Below are 15025 nucleotides of genomic sequence, written 5' to 3' on the forward strand. Positions count from 1 at the left end.
TTTTCACGTTAGCGAGTTACAGCGTCATTGAGGAACACAACAAAGCTGTGGGGCTTGCTGTGGGGGATGTCAGCATCTCGAATAGCATGCTGTGCCCAGGATTGAGACAGTCCAAGACTGGTCAATGGGTACACAGTCTGATCATCAATTTGACAGCAGTAAAAGGTCTGGTAAAATGTCTGGCTGCAGCCGTGACTCAGTGCTTGACCTTATGCCCAAAATGGGGTGGCATGTTCTTGCTTCACAGAGATGAATCCCCATCAAACAGATGCCAGTTTTTGACAGTCTTCAAGAAAACTTTGGTGAAGGCCGAGCTTCAGAGTGTATGTTTCGGCACTCACTCATTCCATATTGGAGCCGTTTCTGGTGCTGCCGCTGCCGGTTTCCCCCATACTGTCATGCAGCAGATGGGCTGGTGGAAGTCTAGACCTTTTGCGTCGTACAATGGGCATGGTGATGGTTCTCCTGTGCTTGCGCCAGGTCAGGTGCGTACCGCCTTGGGGCCACCGCTCGGCATTCAGTCACAAATGATGAATGTCAGGCCCGGGGATTAGGCCTTGGCAGATTGACGGCCGGGCACATTTGAGAGGGGCTACGATGGGGCCTGCTGTGTGGCACCCTGCCTATGGCCTCTCTGGTAATGGTAGTCAAGGTACCTGTCCAGGGGCTCACAGGGAGAGAGACCCCACTCAGTTCCTCTTGGCCTTATTATAAGGTACGATTTAAGACCCGTTCGTGGGCATCCATGTGCACATGGTTCCCGACACGCGCACATGGTCGTGCAGATTTTAAAACGTCGCCGTGCACGTTACAAAATCTGCTATCCGCGTGCATGAGTGCTGTCTTGCACCTGTAAGTGTGAGCGGCGACAGACTAGGCCTTTTCCCATAGTTCCCTCCCAGTCCACTCTAATAAAGGAGCGGACTGGGAGGAAACTTCCTAAAGCCCCTACCTAACCTGCCTCCCTTTTCCCCTATCCACCCCGACCACTAAAACCCTGCTAACCAACCTATATTTTTTTTATTACTTATCTGTGGTCTGGAGGAGTACCAAGTTGCATGGGTCTTGTGTTCTCGACATGCGATTCAGCAGGGCAGTGCCTTAATGATATTGTCCTGACCCACTCATTCCCTGCCCACCCCCTACCTCCGGCCCACTCTTTTTCAGGAAGTCTTTCTCCTGCCCGTACCAGGAGATGTGCGTGTGCGGCATGCACGTGGCCCGGCTACATGCATATCTCCCAGTATAGGCGCAAGTAGGACTTTTAAAATTAGGTCATAAGTATACACCTTTGTGGCAATGATTTGGAGAACAGCACTGGCCTTGTCCTGTTGATCAGTATCAGGGATGACTTAAACTGCCTTGCTTCATTGTGGCCATCCTTAAAAATCTGCTGGTCCGCAATCATATCCCAGCAATAAATGTTGGGCATATGATAGTGGGGGAGATACTGTGCCAAGTCCAATCGGCTGATAGCCAAGACCATTCAATGCAAGGGTCGTTATCACTTGGATGTGCAAGGTGCAGAATTGGATGCTTTAGATGGAGTGAATTTGTCAAATATGGGAAATGATTAGCTCTGCAGGCTATGCAGAGGTTATTCATTGGTTGGATGAGGAGCCATAGCCATTTGGTATCGGGGGGAACCCATCCTGCGTGGATGGAAAGGTACTTCTTTGCCTGCGCATGATGGAATCCCTGTGGCGGCAGCGGCGGCAGTGACTGAGTCCAGGAAAGGCTACTGTAACATGGGAGGCCTTAAAAGGAAGCAGAGAGGTACAGGTAAGGAAGAATGGGGCCTTGGGGCTCCACTCGGCAGTTGACCACAGATAATGAATGTCAGGCCCAGGGATTGGGCCTTGACAGATCGATGGCCAGGCACATTTGAGAGGGGCTCCGATGGGGCCTGCTGCATGGTGGCCTGCCTGGGAACTCTCTGGTTAAGATGGTCATGACGCCTGTCTGGGGGCCCATGTGGAGCAAGACCCTCCACTCAATTCCGCTTGGGCAGAAAGAATCTGAGGTAACGGCACCTGCATGGTAGTTGAGAAGAGGCAGTGGTAGTAGGACTCAGCGCCTAAATTAGACTCCTCTGTTAGGGTACTCTAAGGCTGCGGCCATTTGCATCCCAGTTATGTGTCCCACTTTCCTTGTGTGTGTATTGTTGCGGTGTCCAGCCAGCATGGATGGGGACGTGATAGAACCATGGGTGTCCGGTCTGCCTGGTTATTATCCTGTAGCCCTCTAAGAGAATGATTACAGTGTTTCCTATGACACAGTGACAAGAAGAAACATCCCACCTTGCTTTCTCTTATCTAAATCTTTTTTTTATCACTTTTTCTTTTACTCTTACAAAGAGCTTCAGACCCTCTATGTTCCCTCTTTGAGGATTTATTTATTTATTTATTTATTTTTAATTTTTATATACCGGAATTCCTGTATCCAATACAAATCAGTCCGGTTTACATGGAACGAAAAGATAGCCCTGGTCTGGGAAGTCAGATCAGGGTTTTTTTACAAAGAACATTGAACAATAACATATAATACATTCATAATACAAAGAACATTGAACAATAACAATAAATCCTTAAATATTTTCGTAATTTAATTAAAATTAGGCCAATGGAATGTTGAACTTAAATTAAATGTAAGGTAAATTGAAATTTAATTTTGCATAAAATTGCATATTATTAACTGTAACACAGAATATTCCCAAGTTCAATCAGGATGCGGCGCTTAGTTACATTCTGGAGATTAGAACGCTTGCCTGAAGAGCCAGGTTTTTAACTTTTTTTTGAACTCTGGTAGACTGGGTTCGAGGCGTAGGTCAGGGGGGAGAGCGTTCCAATGGTGTGGTCCTGCAGTTGAGAGTGCTCTTTTTCTTAGTAATGATGTTGCTGGAGGGGCGAATAATGTGCCTCTGTAAGCGCTTCTGATGGGTCTGGAGGATAGGTGTGGACGAAGTTGAGTTTGGAGTGATATAGGTGCGATGTTGTGTATTGATTTATGAATAATGGTGAGGGTTTTAAAAAGGATTCTCTGTTTGATGGGTAGCCAGTGGAGGTTGCTCAGAATGGGGGAAATATGTTCTCTTTTATTGGTGTTTGTTAGGATTCTGGCAGCGGCGTTTTGTACCATCTGTAGAGGCTTGATACTGTTAGCGGGGAGACCAAGTAGAATTGCGTTACAGTAGTCGAGTTTTGAAAAAATAATGGATTGAAGGACGAGGCGAAAGTCATTGAAGTGAAGGAGTGGTTTTAACTTTTTGAGGACTTGTAGTTTATAGAAACAATCCTTGGTGGTGGTGTTTATAAAATTTTTTAAGTTAAGTTGATTGTCAAGCCATGCTCCTAGATCCCTGACTTTTGAGGAGAGATAAATGTTTAATGAGGAGGGTTGCGAAAGGCTGGGTGAGTAGATACGTGGGTCTTGTGAGATAAGTATCATCTCTGTTTTGCTGGAGTTTAAAATCAAGTTTAGGTTGGAGAGGAGTTGTTTAATTGGTTGTAAACAATCCTCCCAGAAGGAGAAGGTTTTTTGAATAGATTCTGTGATGGGTATGAGGATCTGGATATCGTCTGCATAGAGGTAGTGCGTAAGCTTGAGATTTGATAGCAAATGGCAGAGGGGGAGGAGGTAAATGTTGAACAGGGTGGGTGAGAGAGATGAACCTTGTGGTACGCCTTGGTCTGATAGGATGGGTTCAGATTCCTTATTGTTTATTCTGACCTTGTAGAACCTGTTTGATAGAAACGATTTAAACCAACTGTGGGCAGTGCCTTTAATTCCTATGTTTGATAGTTGGTCTAAGAGTTGTGAGTGGTTTACCGTGTCGAAAGCTGAGGATAAATCTAGAAGAACCAGTAGGTATGATTGTTTTTTCTCCAGATTCAACAGAAGAGCAAGTGATTGTTTTTTCTCCAGATTCAACAGAAGAGCAAGTGAACAAAATGATGACTGCTCAAATAAAATTATTTTTTTCACTTTCTGGTTGAAAAACTGCTGGTTGAAAAAGGTTCTTCACCTTGATTAGTTCTGCTTGTTCCTTCCCATTTTAGCTCCTTTATGTCTGTCTTGAAGAATCAAAATTATATTTTCCTTTTCCTATGCACACGAGCATATCCAAAAACAAATAAACATGTTTGGGTCTTTTCGGAGACACTATCCATTCATTTTAGAAAAATACACAGTGCCAAAACTGGACTGATTTGTCAGATTTTACCCATTTGTTTCATTTGAATGCACATCCCTAGCAGTTAGAATCATAGTACAAGAACGAACAGAAGGAAGATGGAGACCAGGACTCACTAGTAAATTTCTTAGTTCCTAGTATATTTTATAAAAGCAGCATACATTTTTGAAAATGGGGCCAATTTAGAAGATATTCTAGTGGCTCCTTCCCTTGCACTTTTAGTAGTTATGCTAGCTACTAGATGTGATAAATGTTAACTGTTAAGTAGATGGAACTGTTGGTTTAACAAAGGCTACATCTCAACAGCACAAAACAAAGTATAATGAAAAATGCAGTAATTAATTTGAGCACCAGTGTTTTCATAAACCAATTTCAAATCAAGGTACCAGCAGCCAATGGTGCATGCAGTTTCACTTTAACAGTGCTGAATTTCTCAATCATATACCCCCAAAATGAGTCTGTTTTAGTATTTTGATAGCAATTAAAAAAATTCATCTCAATGTGAACAACAACTCAGCCCAACGCCAGCCGATGTTTCATTAATCAGAAACTGCATCGGGGACAAATATTAAAAGGTCACTTGTCTCAACAAATTGCTTTCATACGGACAAACATGTCTCCAGCATTGAGATTTTGACTGTATGACAAAGTTTGGCACTTTTTTTTTGGTGTGATTTCATTAACAGAGGCTACAACAAGAATCCCTAGTTCGGCTCATCTCTGCTGTGTGTACTTCAAGAACACCCTTCCTTCCACCTTCAAAGTCACCTTTATTTTAATTTCTTTTGGAACTACTTTCTGGAAAATGAGCATCAGAAACTTCAAGAGAGAATTTTTCTTTGACTGAACCACACAATAACTGAGAAAAAAAAAAGTAATAGGATATAGCCGATATCTGACCTGAAAATAAGGAAATCTTGTAAACATTGCTTGGACTCAGCTGCTGATGTGTTCATTTTTCCTGGACCTAAGTAGTAAGCTGCCAGGCAGCATCACTTGCTTCATTCATCACCATTGCAGCTCTTTTGAGACTTGCAACTTGCAAACCAGCAAATTTAAATGAAACTTCCAAAATATTTATTAAAGAGAGTTTAGATGGGTTAGTCAGCCGGGCTATTATATAGAAGTCATGACTAGCTGCAAATCATTTGATTGCTGTACTATATATCTAAATAGAGCTGGTGGTCTCAATCCAGTTCCCAGAGTACTACATCACAACTGGCACTTGACAGTCACAGAAGTGACTGAATGAGCATAGAAACTAATCCAATTTTTCAGCTCTGAAGGAGTTCATTCCAGAATATTATTAAGACATATGGGTTGGGCAGTGCAGGTCAGCTTTGTTCAGTTTGCTTATGCAGCACTTGTTCTGTGGATAAATGGAAAACTTCGTTTTAGAAAAGCACTCATAATTATTCCTGCATAAAGGAGGCATGGCAAACCACAGCAACTTGCTGGGACAGTCACAAAACACAATGCAACTTACGTTGCATTCTTTCTTGTCCCTGCATGAAATACACTATAGATCAGGGCTTCCCAAACCTGTCCCGGAGACCTCACAGCTAGTCAGATTTTCAGGATATCCACAACGAATATGCTTCAGATAAATTTACATATCATGGAGACTCAGTATATGCAAATTTATGTCATGCATATTCATTGTGGATATCCTGAAAACCCGATTGGCTGTGGGGTCCCCAGGACGGGTTTGAGAAGCCCTGCTATAGAGATATGAACATAAGAACATAAGATATGCCATACTGGTTCAGACAAGGGTCCATCAAGCTCAGTATCCTGTTTCCAACAGTGGCCAATCCAAGTCATAAGTACTTGGCAAGTACCCAAACATTAGATAAATTACAAGCTACTATTGCTTATTACCGTATTTTTTGCTCCATAAGACGCACCTGACCATAAGACGCACCTAGGATTCAGAGGGGGAAAAGAAAAAAAAAAAAGAAATTTGTGCTAAACCAGCTCTGCGTCTGGGCGTCTTATGGAGCAAATTAGGGGAGTGCATAGCTTTTTTTTTTCTCCCCATTTTGTTTTCGGGTCTGGGGAGGGCCATTTCGGTCCACTCCCCAGATCAGAAAACCTTTCTTTCTCTGGGAACCCCTCCCCCCCAAAAAACCCCCCATCCCAACCCTTTAAATTAATTAACAACCCCCACCTTCCTGACCCACCTCCAAGACCTGCCGACTTAATTTACTACAACCCCCCACCTTCCTGACCCCCCCAAGACCTGCCGACTTAATTTACAACAACCCCCCACCCTCCTGACCCCCCCAAGACCTGCCAAACGTCCCTGGTGGTCCAGCGGGGGTCCAGGAGCGATCTCCTCGGCTTCGGCCGTCGGCTGCCAGTAAACAAAATGGCGCCGACGGCCCTTTGCCCTCTCCATGTCACTGAGACCGACTAATAGCAGCGGTCGGTCCCAGTGACATAGTGAGGGCAAAGGGCGGTCGGCGCCATTTTGATTACTGGCAGCTGACGGCCCTTTGCCCTTACTATGTCACAGGGACTACCGCTGCCATTGGTCGGTCCCAGTGACATAGTGAGGGCAAAGGGCCGTCGGCGCCATTTTGATTACTGGCAGCCGACGGCCCAAGCCCAGGAGATCGCTCCCGGACCCCCGCTGGACCACCAGAGACGTTTGGCAGTTCTTGGGGGGGTCAGGAGGGTGGGGGGTTGTAGTAAATTAAGTCGGCAGGTCTTGGGGGAGTCAGGAGGGAGGGAGGGGGGGGGGTTTAGATTGTTAATTTTTTTTTTATATTCGCTCCATAAGACGCACATACATTTTCCCCCCACTTTTGGGGGGAAAAAAGTGCGTCTTATGGAGCGAAAAATACGGTAATTACCGTAATAGCAATTTATGGATTTTTCCTCTAGGAAATTATCCAAACCTTTTTTAAACCCAGTTACACTAACTGCTGTACCCACATCCTTTGACAATGAATTCCAGAGCTTAACTGTGCACTGAGTGAAAAATAATTTTCTTTGATTTGTTTTAAATGAGCTACTTGCTAACTTCATGGAGTGCCCCCTAGTCCTTCTATTATCTGAGAGAGTAAATAACATTTACATTAACTTGTTCAAGTCCTTTCATGATTTTGTAGACTTCTATCTTATTCCCCCTCAATTGCCTCTTCTCCAAACTGAATAGCCCTAACTTCTTTAGCCTTTCCTTATAAGGCAGCAGTTCCATGCTCCTTATCATTTTGCTCGCCAATCTCTGTACTTTCTCCAGTGCAGCTATATCCTTTTAAGATAAGGTAACCAGAACTGCACATAGTATTCAAGGTGTGGACTCACCATGGAGCGATACAAAGAAATTATGACATCCTCCGTTTTCTTTGCCATTCCCTTCCTAATAATTCCTAACATTCTGTTCGCTTTTTTGATCGCCATAGCACACTATGCCAAAGATTTCAATGTATTATCCACTGTGGCGCCTATATCTCTTTTCTGGTTGGTAACTCCTAAGAGAGAACCTAACATTGTATAACTACAGGAAGGGTTATTTTTCCCTATATGCATCACTTTGCACTTCTCCACGTTAAATTTTATCTGCCATTTGAAAGCCCAATTTTCCAGTTTCTCAAGATCCTCCTGCAATTCATCTCAATCTGCTTGAGATGTAACTACTCTGCAAAATTTTGTGTCATATGCAAATTTGATCACCTCACTCATCGTATCCCTTTCCAGATCATTTATAAATATATTAAAAAGCACCAGTCCAAGAACATATCCATGAGGCACTCCACTGTTTACCTTTTTCCACTGAGAAAACTGACCATTTAATCCTACTCTCTGTTTCCTGCCTTTTAACCAGCTTGCAATACACAAAAGGCCATTGCCTCCTATCCCATGACTTTTTAGTTTTCTTAGAAGCCTCTCATGCAGGACTTTGTCAAACGCCTTCTGAAAATCCAAATACACCACATCTACCGGTTCACCTTTGTCCACATGTTTATTTACTCCTTCAAAAAAATGTAGGAGATTTGTGTGGCAAGACTTCCCTTGGGTAAATCCACGTTGGATGTCTATCTAAATAAATGTCTATCTATATAAATGTTTTGTAATTTTAATCTTCATAACAGTTTCCATGATTTTTTCCGGCACTGAAGTCAAGCTCACCGGGCTATAGTTTCCCGGAACACACCCAGATCCCTTTTTAAATATAGGGATTACATTACTATCACCCAATCTTCACGTATATCAGATGATATTAATGATAGGTTACAAATTAATTGAAATAGGTCTAAAATTTCATTTTTTAATTCTTTCAGAACCCTGGGGTGTATACCATCTGGTCCAGCTGATTTACTACTCTTCAGTTTGTCAATCAGGCCTACCACATCTTCCAGGTTCATCATGATTTGGTTCAGATGATATGAATCATCACCCATGAAAACCTTCTCCGGAACATCGTCTTCAGTAAACACTGAAGCAAAGAAATCATTTAATCTTTCAATGATAGGCTTATCTTTTCGAAGTGCCCCTTTAATCCCTTGATCATCCAATGGTCCGACCGACTTGCTTGCAGGTTTTCTGCTTTGGATATATTTTAAAAAGGTTTTATTGTGAGTTTTTGCTTCTATGGCAAACTTTTTTTCAAATTCTTTCTAGGCCTGTCTTATCAATGTCTTACATTTAACTTGCCAATGCTTATGCTTTATCCTATTTTCTTCTGATGGATCCTTCTTCCAATTTTTGAATAAAGATCTTTTGGCTAAAATAGCCTCTTTCATCTCACCTTTCAAACATGCCAGTAATCGCTTTGCCTTCCTTCCACCTTTCTTAATGCATGGAATATATCTGGTCTGTGCTTCTAGGATGTTTTTTTTTAACAATGTCCATGCCTGTTGCACACGTTTTACCTTTGTAGCTGCACGTTTCAGTTTTTTTCTAGCTATTTTCTAATTTTATCAAAGATTCCCTTTTGAAAGTTTAGCACTAGAGCCGTGGATTTACTTACTGTCCCCCTTCCAGTCATTAATTCAAATTTGATCATATTATGATCATTATTGCCAAGCAGCCCCACCACCGTTACCTCTTTCAACAAATCCTGTGCTCCACTGAGAATTAGATCTAAAATTGTTCCCTCTCTTGTTGGTTCCTGATCCAACTGCTCCATAAAACTGTCATTTATTCTATCCAGGAACTTTATCTCTCTAGCATGTCCTGATGTTTCACTTACCTAGTCAATATTGAGGTAATTAAAATCTCCATTATTACTACACTACCAGTTTGGTTAGTTCCCTAATTTCTCTTAGCATTTCACTGTCCGTCTCACGAGTTTGGATAGGTGGACGGTAGTATACTCCTATCACTATACTCTTCTCCAACACGCAAGGGATTTCTACCCATAAAGATTTGATTTTACATTTAGTCTCATCCAGGATCGTTATCCTGTTGGACTCTATGCCATCCCGGACATAAAGCTCCACTCCGCCACCAAGATGCTCCTCTTTGTGTTTGCGATATAATTTGTACCCTGGTATAGCACTATCTCATTGGTTATCCTCTTTCCACCATGTCTCTGAGATGTTAATTAAGTTTATATCATCATTCACTGCTATACATTCTAATTCTCCCATCTTACTTCTTAGACTTCTGGCATTAGCATACAAACAGTTCAAAGTGTGTTTTTTGTTTGTATTTACATTCTGCTTTTACGTTGACAAGGATAAATTGGAATCCTTTTGCTCAGGTGAGTTTTTAATTATAGGCTCTTGGACTACTTTTCTTATTATTTGAAACTTCTGTTGGTATTCCCTAACTCTAATGCTACATTAGTATCCTTTGAAGATACCTCTGTGCTCAGAGTGACTGTTGGCTTTTCCCTTTGTTCTAGTTTAAAAGCTGCTCTATCTCCATTTTAAAGGTTAGTGCCAGCAGCCTGGTTCCACCCTGGTTAAGGTGGAGCCCATCCCTTCAGAAAAGACTCCCCCTTCCCCTAAAGGTTCCCCAGTTCCTTACAAAACTGAATCCCTCTTCCTTGCACCATCGTCTCATCCATGCATTGAGACTCCGGATATCTGCCTGCCTCTGGGGACCTGTGCGTGGAACAGGGAACATTTCAGAGAATGCTACCCTGGAGGTTCTGGATTTCAGCTTTCTACCTAAAAGCCTAAATTTGGCTTCTGAAACCTCCCTCCTACATTTTTCTATGACGTTGGTACCCACATATACCATGACAGCTGGCTCCTCCCCATCACTGTCTAAAATCCTATCTAGGTGACGCGTGAGATCCGCTACCTTCGCACCAGGAAGGCATGTTACCAGATGATCCTCATACCTACCAGCCACCCAGCTGTCTACATTCTTAATAATCGAATCACAAACTATGACGGTCGACCTAACCCTTTCCTCCTGGGCAGTAGCCCTGGAAGACACATCCTTTGTGCAAGAGGACAATGTACCACCTAGAGAGCAGTTCCTTGTTACAGGATCATTTCCTGCTGTACCAGGTTGATGCTCTCCAATCATGAGACCTTCCTCCTCTCTGTCTGCCTCAGCTCTTCCTGGTCTTCCACTCTAGCCTCAAGAGATCAGACTAGTTTTCTGAGAGACAGGAGCTATTTGCGTCGAATGCACATGTATAATTTCTCACCAGTAGGTAAAAAGTCATACATGTGACACTCAATGCAAAAGACTGGGAGGCTCCCTTCTTGCTGCTGGATTGCTGCCTTCATCTTAAATGTGATCAGTTCCTATTTAAGTTTTAGGTTGCTATGGGTGTGTATGAGACCTGGGTTTAATTCAAAAGCCTGGCTTCTTTTCCTTGGTCCACCTAGGACTGGAAATGCTGTAGAGACAGCTTCACAACCCCAGTGGGAGGGAATCACATTCATTGTGCAACAGCAACACTTACAGGCATATGCCAGGTTGTAAATGGAAAAACAATTTTGATTTCTCAGCCAGACAGCTCTTAGTGCAATAACTGGATTAGGTGAGAGGGGTACAGGGATTTAACATGTAATAAAAATTCCACATAGCTGTGATGGCACTGTAGCTGCAGAAAATTTTTTGAGTATAATAGAGGGTTTTACTGGGCAAATATTTGTAGCAGAGAGAAAACTGGTCAAAAGCCATGACAATAATTCATAAGAAAATTTACATAATATTTATAAAAATATTAAACATCTATGATAGAATTATCTGGCACATGATTATCATCAGGTAATTTTCAAATTATTTTTGCTTAACTATTTTCTAAAATTGGAATGACATTTTGAATCAATGCACCATATGTGAATGCCCAAATAGGACATATACATAGAGTGATATTGAACAGTCAACATTTGTAAAGCTGTTGATCTAGCAAAGTTATGCAAATTTGCTATGGTGCCATCGTTGTGATGCTCTCCAAAACACATTTGATATTGAGAATATCAATATGATAATGATAAAGATGATGACCAAGGACAATAATTAATTGGCAGGGGATAACAATTTCAGTAATGAGGCAGATGAGGGACAGAGCTAGAATAAACCACCAATAAAATAAGAAAAAAATTTAAGAAAACTATAAAGATTTTTTTCTGATTGCTGGAGATCAGTGCCCTATTCCTGATACTGGGGGTGTTGTGATCTTCCTGCACACAGTGCCCTATTCCTGATACCGGGGGTGTTGTGATCTTCTTGCACACATCCCGATATCAGGGATAGGGCACTGCGTGCAGGAAGATCACAACACTCCTGGTATTAATAGGGATAGGGCACTGCATGCAGGAAGATCACAACACTCCTGGTATTAATAGGGATAGGGCACTGCATGCAGGAAGATCACACACACCCTGGTATCAGGGATAGGGCACGGTGTGCAGGAAGATCACAATACCCCGGAGGAGTGAGGGTCAGGCAGCTCCCCCCTGTCTGTGAAGCCAGCCTCTCACTAGTAATGCAGGGAGGGAGCTGTCTCAGACTTCACCATCCCCCCCCCCCCCCCCCTTACCCACACACCATTCACTAGCTGGGACATGGGGGGAAGTTCAGGAGTGAGGGTCAGGCAGCTCCCCCCTGTCTGTGAAGCCAGCCTCTCACTAGTAATGCAGGGAGGGAGCTGTCTCAGACTTCACCATCCACCCCCCCCCCTCACCCACACACCATTCACTAGCTGGGACATGGGGGAAGTCAGGAGTGAGGGACAGGCAGCTCCCCCCTGTCTGTGAAGCCAGCCTCTCACTAGTAATGCAGGGAGGGAGCTGTCTCAGACTTCACCATCCTCCCCCCCCCCCCCCCACCCCACACACCATTCACTAGCTGGGACATGGGGGAAGTCAGGAGTGAGGGTCAGGCAGCTCCCCCCTGTCTGTGAAGCCAGCCTCTCACTAGTAATGCAGGGAGGGAGCTGTCTCAGACTTCACCATCCTCCCCCCCCCCCTCCCCCACACACCATTCACTAGCTGGGACATGGGGGAAGTCAGGAGTGAGGGTCAGGCAGCTCCCCCCTGTCTGCGGAAGCCAGCCTCTCACTAGTAATGCAGGGAGGGAGCTGTCTCAGACTTCACCATCCCCCCCCCCCCCTCACCCACACACCATTCACTAGCTGGGACATGGGGGAAGTCAGGAGTGAGGGTCAGGCAGCTCCCCCTGTCTGTGAAGCCAGCCTCTCACTAGTAATGCAGGGAGGGAGCTGTCTCAGACTTCACCATCCTCCTCCCCCCCCCCTCACCCACACACCATTCACTAGCTGGGACATGGGGGAAGTCAGGAGTGAGGGTCAGGCAGCTCCCCCCTGTCTGTGAAGCCAGCCTCTCACTAGTAATGCAGGGAGGGAGCTGTCTCAGACTTCACCATCCTCCCCCCCCCCTCACCCACACACCATTCACTAGCTGGGACATGGGGGAAGTCAGGAGTGAGGGTCAGGCAGCTCCCCCCTGTCTGTGAAGCCAGCCTCTCACTAGTAATGCAGGGAGGGAGCTGTCTCAGACTTCACCATCCTCCCCCCCCCCCCTCACCCACACACCATTCACTAGCTGGGACATGGGGGAAGTCAGGAGTGAGGGTCAGGCAGCTCCCCCCTGTCTGTGAAGCCAGCCTCTCACTAGTAATGCAGGGAGGGAGCTGTCTCAGACTTCACCATCCTCCCCCCCCCCCTCACCCCACACACCATTCACTAGCTGGGACATGGGGGAAGTCAGGAGTGAGGGTCAGGCAGCTCCCCCCTGTCTGTGAAGCCAGCCCTCTCACTAGTAATGCAGGGAGGGAGCTGTCTCAGACTGGTATCAGGGTTAGGGCACTGTGTGCAGGAAGATCACAACACTCCTGGTATTAATAGGGATAGGGCACTGTAAGAGATGACTGTAGTAGATTGAATAAAGATCTGATGTTTCTGCTCTCCTCACACCAAACAAAAACAACACACAAGCAGAGAAGCCCTTCTTACAAAGCTGAGCTAGTGAGTTAAGTAGGAGGAAAAGTAAACATACTGGTGCCAGTGTGGCTACTTAAAAAATACACTTACCAACAATCAATTACATATATTTGAACTGTGTACAGTTCCAGCCAGGACCACCTTTCTAAAATGCACAGTGATTGGCAAATTCAACATGCACTAGCATTTCAGGTGCCTGCTAACAAAATAATAAACAAACAAGTTCTAGTCACGTGAGTGCTGATCATTACATTACTTTTTTTGTCAAGCTTCCAACTGTTTCCATTTCACATCCCCCCAACCATATTGGTAACATCAATAGATAAGAGCACAGCCAGCCAATAGGAATACATACATACATATTCATTCCTAAGTGACCTTTACTGACCTGGGAAGTGTGAACACTTTGTTTCATTTTCTGTTGGTGTTCGTTAGTTTCCAGTTCCATTTCCCATCCCTCCAACCATCACCTCAGTGGTAACCTTGGTAACATCAATAGATAAGAGGGCAGCCAGCCAATAGGAACACATATTCATTCCTAACTGACCTTCAGTGACCTGGAAAGTGTTTATTTGTATCATTTTCAGTTAGTGCGCACTAAATCGAGTTAGTGCGCACTAACGGGGAGTTAGTGCGCACTAACTCGAGTTAGTGCGCACTAACACGATTTAGTATGCTTACGTCTAGAAATCTTTACCTTTCCTATGATCCCATTTATTTCACTGCCCCTGACAGTTACCGGCCTCCTTGTTCCCACTTTGGTTGTGAGGGATTACATCACAACCAAAGTCATCTGTCATCTGTCATCTGGAACCACTTCTGTTTACAAAAAGTGATAGAATAGTGTTGTACTGGTACTGCCAGAAGATTTCTAACTTTCTCCAGCATCTTGGAGCTGGATCAGCCTGCCCTGAAAGCATAGAATGGTTTCTAATCTGCTCTCTTTAAAGACAGAATCCCAATGTTCAATATTTATTATAGCATTTCTTGGATTGTGGTCCATCATTAAAATTTTATTTAAAAAATCCAGATAATAAGTTATATACCCAATCATATTGAAGTTTTTTTAAAATACAAAGTTTAGTGTAGTATATCATAATTGCTTACAACTATTACTGCATTACTGATTTACAAAAAAAAATAACATTGCATATCAGTGGATTTTGGTTCATGTTAATGTTTCAATTGTTTTGAATTCTGTTAAATAGTTTAATTGTTGGTGTTTTGATTTGCTCTTACTTTTATTTTTTATGAGTGTATTGCTTCTACTGTTATTTACTGTATTACTGTGTTATCTTTATCTCTGTTCTGTAAACTGCCTTGGTCTATGTGTTTTTACCTACTTACCAGCCTAGTAGCTAGAGTGGAAGAATAGCCTAGTGGTTCCTGCAGCAGGCTAATAACCCAGAAAGCTAACATTCAAATCCTGTTGATGCTCCTCGTAACTTGGA

This window comes from Rhinatrema bivittatum, chromosome 1 (genome assembly GCF_901001135.1).
Source record: "Rhinatrema bivittatum chromosome 1, aRhiBiv1.1, whole genome shotgun sequence".
Classification (NCBI taxonomy): domain Eukaryota; kingdom Metazoa; phylum Chordata; class Amphibia; order Gymnophiona; family Rhinatrematidae; genus Rhinatrema; species Rhinatrema bivittatum.